Consider the following 12,786-nt stretch of genomic DNA (forward strand, 5'->3'; position numbering starts at 1 on the left):
GACTGTCAGGCAGAGGCCTGGCTCCATGGTGACCGTGTGCCTAGAGGCTGGGACCTTGAGCAAGTGACCCAACTTGCCTGACCTTGGTGTTATCCATCGTCCTCCGCAAAGGAAGAAGACAAAGCACTACAGGAACATCAATTTGGAGAGCTTGGTTGTTGTGAAGGGTGAAGGAGGACGAGCCCACGTGCTGCGCCAACGGCTTCCTGCTTGGTCTTCCATCTCACTCCCACCTCAACAGGCAGCTCACAGCTGCCTGTCTCAGTCCCAGGCCATCCCGTGGTTACCTGGCGGTGCACTGACCTGTGTTTTGTTTGCTCTTCAGCCCCAAGTTTAATACTAATATTGGCTCGTGATATTAAACACCTAACTTAACCTGCAGACACATTTACACCTTAGAGACCCAAAGTATCGGTTTTGAATGTGTTGGTAAAGAAGACATGAATTCTTTCCTCAATAATTATGCCCGGGGTTAGTTGCATACGTAACAGTAATTCAGCAAATACCAGAGATAACTGTTTACTGATTACTAATTCCATGTATTTTCTTTCTCTCCTTTTTAGATTTAATTATCTTGTCTTTGAAAAATGTTAATGAAAGATGGATATTTAAGGTGCACATATTCAGGATTGTCATCTGATGGGCATTGCTTAAGACTGCTTATCAACTCCAATGCTTTTATAAATAATTTTTGACACAAAGACTTGGGAAATCACTCAGCTATTTTTTTTTTTNTTTTTTTTTTTTTTACCAAGCACTCTGTTAGAAATATTTTGCAGGCAAATTCTGACCTCATAATCCCCCACCCCCTTGGATATTTTGTTTTGAACAAAATATTCCACGTTCATTCCTTAAGCATTCAAGTGCTACTCTTTGCTGAGCACCGCACCCAGCATCCAAGTGCTATAGGAATCGAGGATAAGCCCTTGACTGTTTTCTGTTTTTATTTCCCTTGGAGAGCTCGCCCTCTTTCAAGACTTTTAAAACTCTCCAATCGACATTTCCAGCCCTGTAGACCTACATCCCCACTCAGGTATCCTGCATCTGAAACCAAACTCTACCTTGGGGCTGGTCTTAGTCTGGGAGGCAGGAGTCTTCCGCTGGGCCTAGAAGTGTGGGAGGGTGGGGGAGAGTTGGGGAGAGAGCGGGGGAGGTGTTCTAGATGGGAGGGCAGCAGAGAATAGGGAATAAAAGCGGTGCCGTGGCGCCACCATCAGGCTGCTGTGGGCACTGCAGGCAGAGGAAGACAACCAAAGCAATTAAACCTTCTGTTGGGAGGATGAAACAGTGCGGTGACATCAGCGCACAGAAGGGACTGGAAGCAGGTTGGAGGTAGGGGAATCAGCCGGGCGGGGTGCTTTAATATTTCAAGTATAGTGTAATGATAGTAGCGGTTAAAATGACAGACAATTTCAGTTCTTTTGGAGAAGGAGAGGGTCATGGACCCCTTGAGAATAGAATGAAAGCTATGGATCCTCTCCCCAGAGAAATATGCACCCGTGGACAGAGCATTGTGTGTCGTTTTGGGGAGGTTCATGGGTCCCAGTGGGTGATGAAACATGTGGATTTGGGCTCTCCCGAAGGAAACAGGAATAGCACAGTGTAGCTGGTGGAAGCCAGTAGGGAGACTTGGAAAGGGAAGGAGTTGTGTCTGGGGCTGTGAGAGGAGGGGCCCAGCAGCATGGCTGGAGGGGGAGACCTGAGTCGTTCCATCTGATTGTAAGAGTTTTCCTTTTGAGGGGTTCCTGGCTGGCTCAATTGGTGGAACATGTGACTCTTGATCTTGGGGCTATAAGTTCAAGCCCCACATTGGCTGTGGAGATTATTTTTTTTTAATGTTTTTATTTCTAGGAGAGAGAGAGAGAGAGACAGCGTGAGCAGGGGAGGGTCAGAGAGAGAGGGAGATACAGACTCTGAAATAGGCTCCAGGCTCCGAGCTGGCAGTCAGCACAGAGCCCAATGCGGGGCTCAAACCCAGGAACCGCAAGATCATGACCTAAGCGAAAGTCGGACGCTTAACCGACTAAGCCACCCAGGCGCCCCGGAGATTACTTTAAAAAAAAAAAAGAGTTTTCCTTTTGAGAATAAATGAGCTTCTTGAGTTAACGAAAATGCAGAAGGCAATCAAGTATTTCCCGATGTGAATGATGGAGGGAACAAATATGTTGGTCATATTCTCAGAGGAGTTTGGGATTGCTGTTGTAAAAACCGTACATAAAGAAATAGGCACCAGGTAGGGGCGCCTGGGTGGCTTAGTCGGTTAAGCGCCCGACTTTCACTTAGGTCACGATCTCGCGGTTCGTGGGTTCGAGCCCCGCGTCGGGCTCTGTGCTGACTGCCAGCTCAGAGCCTGGAGCCTATTTCAGAGCATGTGTCTCCCTCTCTCTCTGACCCTCCCCTGCTCACGCTGTCTCTCTCTCTCTCTCTCTCCTAGAAATAAAATAAAAATAAAAAAAAAAAGAAATAGGCACCAGGTAAACTCCCAAGTAAATTGTTTTATTAATAGTCATTATAGGGGTGACTGGGTGTCTCAGTCAGTTAAGCCTCTGACTCCTGATTTCGGTTCAGGTCATGGTCTCACTCCTGAGATGGAGCCCTGGGTCAGGCTCTGCACTGACAGCACGGAGCCTGCTTGGGGTTCTCTCTCTCTGCCCCTCTCTGCTCTCTCTATCTCAAAATAAATAAACATTAAAAAATAGTCATTATAAAGCTTAAAAGTTAAGCGTAAGTTGTAAGAATCAAGATCAGGATAGAAGCTGGTCATTTAAAATTATACTTATTGAGGGGCGCCCGGTGGCTCGGCCAGTTAAGCGTCAGACATTGGCTCAGGTCATGATCTCACAGTTTGCGATTTCAAGTCCCACGTCCAACTCAGAGCCTGGAGCCCGCTTCAGATTCTGTGTCTCCCTCTCTCTCTTCCCCTCCCCCATTCATGCTCTGTCTCTCTCTCTCTCTCTCTCTCTCTCTCTCTCTCTCTCAAAAATAAACATTAAAAAATAAATTATAGGTATTAAAATAAGCTTCAGATGAGCAGATACATAAGATGTCTAAACTTTTCAAGGTTGTCTCCATGGCGTTTTTATGCTGCAGTGGGAGCGGCACGTGTCAAGATAGCACGTCCCTCCTGTTCCTGGCTCTCTGCCTGCATCACCCCGAGCTGGCGGCTGAAACGGCAGCGTCTTTTGACCCTGTCACCTGCACTTGAATGGGAGCTCTTTGGGGTCTGATCTCCTGGGAGCAGATGTATAGAAGTAGATCGCTCTCCCCAAAAAGATAAGGGGAAACAATATGGTCAGTTTCCAAAGTACCCAGGGCTGTGGTCCATTCCATACAGGAAATCATGACTCTGACATTTGGATTTGGGGAATTCACCAGTTCTCCTGACCGGGGCCAAAGTAACGCACCTATTCCAGAGACTAAGGTGGGGCTTAGCCCTGAATCTTCCCTCAGTGCCCCCCTCTGCTGTTGCCACCTTCCCAAAGCGTCTGGCAGTCAATGGACAATCCACGCAGAGCCTTGCATGGGTCCAGGCTGGGACCGGCCATTCTGTCTGTACCCATGAACCACCATGGAAGTGAGCGCTGTTCGTGACTTTCTCCGAACACACACCCTCTATTCACTGTAACCTATGCTATGCCCCCACAGCCAAGGTCTTCAAATACCCGATAGCTGATACTGTAGAATGAATTATCTGGGTGTTTTTGGAGACAGTGATTTATTTATCAAGGTAATTGTGGTGGTTTTGGAGGCCCAAGATAACCTTTACTGCCCAGAGGCTACCTAGCTGTTGGGATCTACTTGGATATTAAGACGGAAAGACCTCCTCCGAATTTGCAGCAACTGGAATCTGTTGCTTATTTATTTTTGTAGTATTCATCTCTTATCAGAAAATACCCAATGACAGGAGAGGTGACTTGAGGATCCCAGTGTCTAGTTCTCTTAGCTGACGAACCATATGACTAGGTGAACCATGGCCCTGTGTAGCCTTCACTGATGTTGGTAATGAGGATGCTGAGAAACGCACTATCGGTGTCATTGAGGAAGGATCAGACAATAAACCCACGAGGTCTTTAGAAGTGTTATTTACAGTAAGAGTTGAAGCAAAAGAAGATTTCCCTGCCCTTGGCCCCCAAAAACAAATTCTCCAGAACTGCCTTGGTCTGCTCAGCTGAAGAAGCCAGGGCCGGCATGCTGGGGGTCGGTCCTGGGTGTGGGGCTCGCTCCTAGAGGGGCTGATCCAGGCCTCAGCAAAGGGGTGGCTTTAAATCAAGGAAGAAGCATGGCGACAGGGTTAAGAGCCAGAAGGGCCATCCTGAACATCAGATCAGAGGGTCAGGAAAGGCCATAAGCAGGAAACAGTTTGGGGGACAGGAAGTGAGGCGTCAGGCCAGGCAGATTCTTGTATGACAGACAAGGAAACTGGGATCAGCCCTGTGACCGGGGAGGCAATGGTGTTGGTATTGTTGGGGATGACCACAGGGGTGAGGGCAGATTGGCCAACTAAGATATGCCAGAACAGGCTATTCAATTCAGGAAAATTCTAGAAAACTGAGGTCCTGTTCTATTTTTGATACAGAAACAAATTCCTAAAATTAAAGTTTGAGGTCTCCTCATGCTATGAGTATTTTGCATAACTTGGCAAAAGACCTATAAGTATGTTTTAGTTACACCGCTACCCACCTTCTCCCAAGCACAGGCTTCCTTCTGGTGTTTTGTGTGGCCTGATCTCAAGCAGCCTGAGTAGCTACCCAGCTCCTGGGGACATTCAGCAGTTCTGTCATCAGGCCTATTTTTTTCCATGAAGATAACAAGCATTTCCTTCTTGCCTTCGTCCTATGAATAGTATGAATAGTAAATCCCTTGTGCCCGATGAAAAGCTTCCCTCTCTGTGTGCACATCTGAAATACATGTAGATTTAGGGTCATGGGGCAGAGGGGGTTGAGCTAGCTGGAAGAAACCTGGACCCCAGGTGGCTGTGTGTTTACTAAGCCAAACCCCCTTGCTCGTGCTGAGTCTGGACTCCCACTGAGCCCATTAGCTGCTTCTGTCGCCTTGCCAACAGCTTTCCCTGGCTCCTTGCTCCTCGCTCGCTCCCCGCTGTTCTCTTAGCTCTTCTGTGATTGTGGGAGCAGTTCAGTGAGGCCCCCTCTAACCTTTCCTTGCCTCAGCCTCACCTCCCTGTGAGTTTTCCAGCAGGGACCGTGTTTTACATGGAGCGCCCCTTCAGGAAAGGACACAGGGTATCTAGGAGATTAAGAAAACCCTGAGGGAGAGTGCCAGGAATCTTGTCAGAGCTTACCAAAAGAAATACTGAAAGAAATCCGACACACGGACACATTTAAGTCTTAGTGCAAAACGTAATGATGAAGTTTGGGGGGTGATGGTGGGGTGATTGGGAGCCGATGATCAAGAAAGAATTCTTGAAGGTGTCTTTGGTGCAAAAAAAGGTGATTTTACTAAAGCACGGGGATGGGACCCGCGGGCAGGAAGAGCTGCACTGGGGTCCTGACGGGTAACTGATTACATACCCTCAGGTTGGGAGGGGGTCAGGGATGGAGTAAGTCTCTAAGGAATTTTGGAAGCAAGGTTTCCATAACCTTGAGGGGCTAGCTGTTGCTAGGGAAACGCCACTTATTACCATTTAATAAAACCTCAGTCATGAGACCCTTAGGATGCATATCGGGAGCCATATGATTGCTTGGAGTATGATTGCCAGCCTCTATGCTGGGGCAGGTGAGACAAAGGAAGTTGACTTACAGGATCCTTGAGGTTGGGATAATGTTAGGCTAAGGTTCCCTTTTGCCCCCAGCAAAGTGCCACCCTCGAGCCAGTTGAGCTCCTAGAGGGAAGTCACTCTGCAGGTTTCAAGGACTTGACAATGGGCTGTAGGCAGTCAAAGAAGTTAACTTTCCATTTGCCTTAGTTTGCCACATCACTGTGGCAAGCACTTAACCCCCTTTCTTTGTTCTTGGGGAGCCAGGAGTGTTCTAGGAATATCACACATATCCCACCCGGGGTGGGGGTGGGGGCACCAGCCTATATTTTGCCCTCAGCTTGCCCCACCCTCCCTCATCACACCCTCATCACACAACAATCACTCCGGGCAGTTCTAAGAGTTTATAGGGTGATATAACATGGCAGTACTTTCAAATCACACCTGCCTCTTGCTAATACACTGCTTCCTAGAGATTCTCCTTTTGAGTTCTGTGGACAAAGATGGTTCACCAGGACTCTTACAGTTACTCAAGGGCAGGAGACCAGATTTTCCTGAACATTCTGATTCTGAAAGATTCACTTCTGGAAGGTTATTCACAAGCCTACCAGCACCGCACCCAGTGTCTCTGGCTGGCATATCAGAGATGCTAATTTAGTCTTCTGTCTCTATTACATGATCCTATTTAAAAGAAAAACCCCCCAGTACTGCTCATCTGATTGCTTAGGGTCTCATGCCATGTAATATAAAGTTTTACAGTAATTGAAAAGCTAATGAACAGCACCCCAGGCAGTAAATAAATCACAAAGTTCATTAATTCAAAGCACCGAACATCAATTTGTAGAACACTACAGCACAGTGTAAAATAACATTACCTACAGTGTAAGAATGGGAAAGTGGGAATTAATTTTATTTTAATTTTTAATGCACTTTTGACTGCTCAAAAAAGATATTAAACATTAACATAATTTAATATATACACTGGCATTTATGAAACCACTGATTCATGAACAAATTAAGCACCGTGTGTTTCTTAAGTATTAAAGATTCAATAGTGATAATTAACTTGAATGTCAAAGAGGAAACTATTCCCAGCATATTCAAGCAGAATTACTCCTGGTTCATGCAACCCACATGCTGGAGGCTGTGGAAAGTTGCAATCAGTTGCTTGATCATCTGAAGAGAAGTTGGAAGACATAATGCTTTCATTTGTCCTGATCAATCAGTTGATGATTGATCGGACATGTGGGATGCTGGAAAATCAGGCAATGAATTTGCACACTTGATGCAACCATTCAGCCCCACAGGGAAAGATCTGTTTCTCAGGTGTAGGCAAAGCAGAGCATTAATCAGGAACTACCCTGGGTCGATTGCTCAGTCTGCACAACAGGCACTACCATGTGACCTTTCGCTGCTGAGGTCTTTGAATTTGACAAAACCTAATTCAAAATAAGTAGCAAGTTGGGATGACTTTTCACTAAAAGGAATGAGTTGTCACTCCAGGGACCGAATTCGTTGATAAGCCAGTCAGGAACTAAAGCAACATACTGTATACTCTGGTGTGGGTGGGTGTTGTTTTTTTTTTTTTTCCTACTTGAAAAGTAGATTTATTTGAGGAATTCCATTTGGTTGGTGTTGAAATTGCCCATAGGATTCCAAGTTGCTAGAAAAAGAATGTATCGTCTTTGATATTTTCAGTGTATTTGTGTACTCCAAGGGACTTTTGTCTTAAATTATCAAGTTTAACTGGTTAAGATGATCAAATTAACAAAGGATTGCCAAATATCCACTACACACCCGCATAGATTCTACTGGTTAATTAATATTTACTTAGGCTCATAATTTCCCTGTCAATGAATAGCTTCTGCTCAAGATTATAATCTGCCTCACATCAGTGGCCTCTTCGCCAATGTTCCCAGTAGAACCACTTTGGTTTATAGGTTGTAATTATTTATGTAACAAATTAGTAATCAGAAATTGATTATTTAAGTGATCTTCACAGAGAGAAAATTGGGATTGAACTGTCCTTTGGAAAACAGCTTTTTTCACACTTACCAGGGTGAACACTGAATAAGATATAGATTTGTTGAATCACTGTGTTGTGCACCTGAAACTAACATAACGTTATATGTCAATAATAAAATTAAAAAAAAATTTTAATGTTTTATTTATTTCTGAGAGAGAGAGAAAGAGACAGCGTGAGCAGGGGGGAGTCAGAGAGAGAGGGAGATACAGAATCTGAAACAGGCTCCAAGCTCTGAGTTGGCTGTCAGCACAGAGCCCGATGCGGGGCTCGAACCCACGAACTGTGAGATCATGACCTGAGCCAAAGTCGGATGCTTAACCAACTGAGCCACCTAGGCGTCCCAATAATAAATTTTTTTTCAAAAAGAAAATAACTTTTTTCTTCTCTCTGTGCAGGTAAAAGTATTCATTATATATTATGTATAGAAATATAAAGCTGAATGTGTATGTTTCCCCCGTCTCCACTGTCCAGCTGTTACCTTGTTTACTTTAGGATGCATAAACTTTGCTTTTCAAATATGTATATACATGATCACACTAAGCCTATGATTTTAAAACATTTTAAGAAACATGTCCTCTATCATGGCAGCTTTCCATGTTAATAAATATAAATTAACTGTATCACTTTTAAGTCTGGGTAATGTTTTACTGTATGGTTGGTTTCAATTTTTCATTATTTGTTATGGACCAAATTGTGTTTCCTCAAAATTCATATGTTGAAGTACTACTTCCTCAGTGTGACTTTGTGTGGATATGGGGCCTTTAAAGAGGTAATGAAGGCTAAATGGGGTTAATCCAAAGTGACCGGTGTCCTTATATGAGAGGAAGAAACGCTAGAGCAAAGGTCATGTGAGGACACACTAGAAGACGGCCATCTTGATCTTGGACTTCCAGCCTCCAGAACTGTAGGAAATAAACTACTATTGTTCAGGCCAATAGTCTGCTGTGTTCTGTCAGGGCAGCCTGAGCTGACTACTACTATGTGGTTATAAACACAAGAGATGCATATTTAAGAGATTCCTAGAAAAGAACTTGCTGTTCAAAAGTATTCCTTTTACCTCCCCTCCTCCCCTCAACCTTCCCCCAATTTTTTTTCCTCCTTTGACTTTTTCATACATATTCCCAAATTCCCACTCAGAAGATTTCTACCCAGGTATTTTCCCACCATCATGTGCTTTCAGCATACATTGGTATTTTCCATCTTTGAAGTCTTCACCGTCACTGATGGTGTTGAAACTTTCACTATTAATAAGAACAATATCTTGGGATGCCTAGTGGCTTATTTGGTTAAGCATCCAACTTTGGTTTAGGTCATGAGCTCATGGTTTGCGAGTTTGAGCCCCACGTTAGGTTCTGTGCTGACAGCTCAGAGCCTGAAGCCTGCTTCAGATTCTGTCTTGCTCTCTCTCTGCCCCTCCCCCACTCATGCTCTTGTCTCTCAAAAAATGAATAAACATTAAAAAAATAAGAATGATATTGTTTCACATGATTATTTGCATATCTTTTTTGCGGATTGCAATTTCATCTCATTTCCCCATGTTATGGGGGAGAGTCACATTTTTCTTATTTTTTTAATTAAAACATAATAATATTTTTAAATAAATAAATAAATCTGGAAAAAGGCTCCAGACTCTGAGCTGTCAGCACAGAGCCCGACACGGGACTCAAACTCATGAACTGTGAGATCATGACCTGAGCCAAAGTCAGATGCTTAACCAAATGAGCCACCCAGGTGCCCCACATTTTTCTTATTAAAAATAACAACTTTTTCTTTTATTTCTTATTTCATTTTAGAGACAGAGAGAGACAAAGTGTGAGTGAGGGAGAGGGACAGAGGGAGAGAGAGAATCTTAAGCAGGCTCTATGCTCAGTTCAGAATCCGACTGTGGGCTCAGTCCCACAATCCTGGAATCATGACCTGAGCTGAAACCAAGAGTCGGACGCTAAACTGACTGAGCCACCCAGGCGCTCCTGATCAGCTTTTTAATCTGTCTTAAGGATATTCATCCGGATGATCTAGTTATTTTTTTTAAAGATTTTAAAAAGTTTTTTCTTTCAATTCCAGTTAGTTAACATAAGTGTAATATTAGTTTCAGGTGTAAAATATAGTGATTGAACACTTCCATACAGCACATAGTGCTCATCACAGCAAATGCCCTCCTTAATCCCCATCTTCTATTTCACCCATCCCCCACCTCTTCTGGTGACCAACAGTTTGTGCTCTATAGTTAAGAGTCTATTTCTTGGTTTCCCTCTCTCTCTCTCTCTCTCTCTCTGGGCAAATTTTTATTTCTTTTTACATAATTTGCAAAAGTTTAAATTGCATTTATAAATTAAATTTTTTAATTGAATGATACAAATTTTACTCAAAACTTTATCTTATTGCTAATTAATATTTTCTATTTCTGGAGTTTCCTGGATTACTTAGCTTAAACTTTGAGGGGGTTTGTGTGTGTGTGTGTGTGTGTGTGTGTGTGTGTGTGTCTGGTTTAAATTTCAGGAATAGAACCCAGTGCTTATTCCAACAAGTGTCCTCCTTAATGCCCCCCACCCCTTTATCCCTGGCCCCCACCCAATGCTCCACTAGCAATCCTCAGTTTGTTCTCTGTATTTAAGAGTCTCTTAAGGTTTGTCTCCCTCTCTGTCTTTGTATTATTTTTGCTTCCCTTCCCTTATTTATGTTCAGCTGTTTTGTATCTTAAATTTCATGTATGAGTGAAATCATGCTATTTGTCTTTCTCTCCTGACTTATTTCACTTAGCATAATACACTCTAGTTCCAAAAATGGTATTGCAAATGGTAAGATTTCATTCTTCTTCTTCTTTTAAATGTTTTATTTATTTCTAGGAGAGAGAGAGACAGCGTGAACAGGGGAGGGNACCTGTTGTTGATAGTGCTGCTATAAACATTGGGATGCATGTGCCCCTTTGAATCAAAACTCCTGTATCCCTTGGATAAATACCTAGTAGTGCAATTGCTGAGCCATAGGGTAGTTCTATTTTTAATTTTTTGGGGAATCTCCATGCTATTTTCCAGAGTGGCTGCACCAGTTTGCATTACCATCAGCAGTACAAAAGGGTTCCTCTTTCTCCACATCCTGGCCAACATCTGTTGTTGCCTAAATTGTTAATTTTAACATTCTGACAGATGTGAGTTGGTATCTCATTGTGGTTTCATTGGTATTTTCCTGATGATCAGATCTCTTAAAAGTAGGTTCCATGCCCAGCGTGGAGCCCAACATGGGGCTTGAACTCAGGACCCTGAGATCATGACCTGAGCTGAGATCAAGAGTCAGATGCTTAACTAACTGAGCCACCCAGGTGCCCCAAAATTTCATATTTTTAAGTAAACTCTATGCCCAAAATGGGGCTCAAATTTACAACCCCAAATCAAGAATTGAATGCTCTACTAATTGAATCAGCTGGGCACCCTTGGATGATCAAGTTTTATATTTGTTTTTGGAGGTTGTCTATAGTTCAGAAGTTTTAAATTTTAGTCTAGTAAAATCTTTCAACAGATAGAATCTGAAATAAGCTACAGGCTCTGAGTTGTCAGCACAGAGCCCGATGCAGAGCTTGAATCCACGAACTGTTAGATTGGTTAGAACCCACCTGAGCCAAAGTGGGACGTTTAACCACTGAGTCACCCAGGTGCCCATGGTCTCCATCTTTCTGGTAATGTTTTCATTTATTTCAGTTGATTAAATTTTTAAACATACACATCATTTCAGTATTAACCCTAATTTCTTGGATTAATTAATCCAAAATTCTTATAATTTGTTTCTAACACAAACATCTGTTTGTAAGTTTGCAAAACTGATTTAAGTTACAGCGTCTTTAGGGGGCCTGGGTGGCTCAGTCGGTTGAGCAGTTGAGCATCTGACCCTTGTTTTCAGCTCAGGTCATGATCCCAGGTGTCGTGGAACCTGCTTAAGATTCGTTCCCTCTGCCCCTCCCCCTCCCTCTCGAAAGATTAAGAAAAAGCTAGATTAGGTCATCTTTGCTTAATAAGCCTGTCTTTGGTGATTCCATTCCAATAGATGTTATTAAACTCATACTGTATTCTGTATGAATCAATCACATGATCTTGTAGGATGGGCTCCTACTGGCAGTGTCCAAGGAGACTAAATAAAGGGGGGGAATGTTTATTTTTATTTATTTTAATTTTTTGAGAGCGAGAGAGAGCGAGAGAGCGAGCGTGTGAGTGAGTGAGGGGCAGAGAGAGAGAGGGAAGGAGAGAAAGAGAGAGTCCCTCCCGCAAGGGGCAGAGATGGGGGGAGAATCCTCGAGAAGGGCTCCAGCTCACCCAAAATGAGGCTTGAGCTCACCCAATGTGGGGCTTGAACTCACAAACTCAAGACCATGACCTGAGCCAAAGTGAGATGCTTAACAGAATGAGCTACCCAGGCACCCTGGAGAGGTTTATTATATTACGTTTTGGTCAGGGCTGAAACATGGCTAGCTCTGTTTCTTATCCTATTTCTGGCAATGGCTTTTCATGGTCTTGTTTTCTACGACAGTAAATAAAGGATAATGAATAAAGGAAAACCCAGTCTCCTCTCAAGCTTCTAGGTGGGCAACCCAGCTTACCTTGAGAATGGGGGCAGGGCAGACTAAGGTAGCAAGGGATGGATCTGAGCATGAGTGTGCATGTGTGCGCATATGTAAAAGAGTTAAAAGGCAGAATGTATATAATTGTACTTGTTTTCCAAGATTTTATTTTTACATAATCTCTACACCCAACATGGGGCTTGAACTCACAACCCTGAGATCAATAATCACATGCTCCGCTGACTGAGCCAGTGAGGCACCCCCACAATTGTATTTTTTTATGGCAACAGTGGTGTCTATGTTGAGTACTTTTACTTCTGTATGAAATACTGAGAATTAGCTAAAAATTTCAAAGATTTGAACTCTAAAAATTGAGTAAAAAAATAAATTGGAAAAATAAATGCCACCAAAAACCAAACCAACAGACCTCTGTCCTACCTAATTCATGAGAGTGGTTACCTTTGGGGAGAGGGTGAATGGGGAGTGGGTTTGGATTTG

The sequence above is a fragment of the Crocuta crocuta genome, unplaced genomic scaffold (assembly GCF_008692635.1).
Source record: "Crocuta crocuta isolate KB4526 unplaced genomic scaffold, BGI_CrCroc_1.0 scaffold299, whole genome shotgun sequence".
Classification (NCBI taxonomy): domain Eukaryota; kingdom Metazoa; phylum Chordata; class Mammalia; order Carnivora; family Hyaenidae; genus Crocuta; species Crocuta crocuta.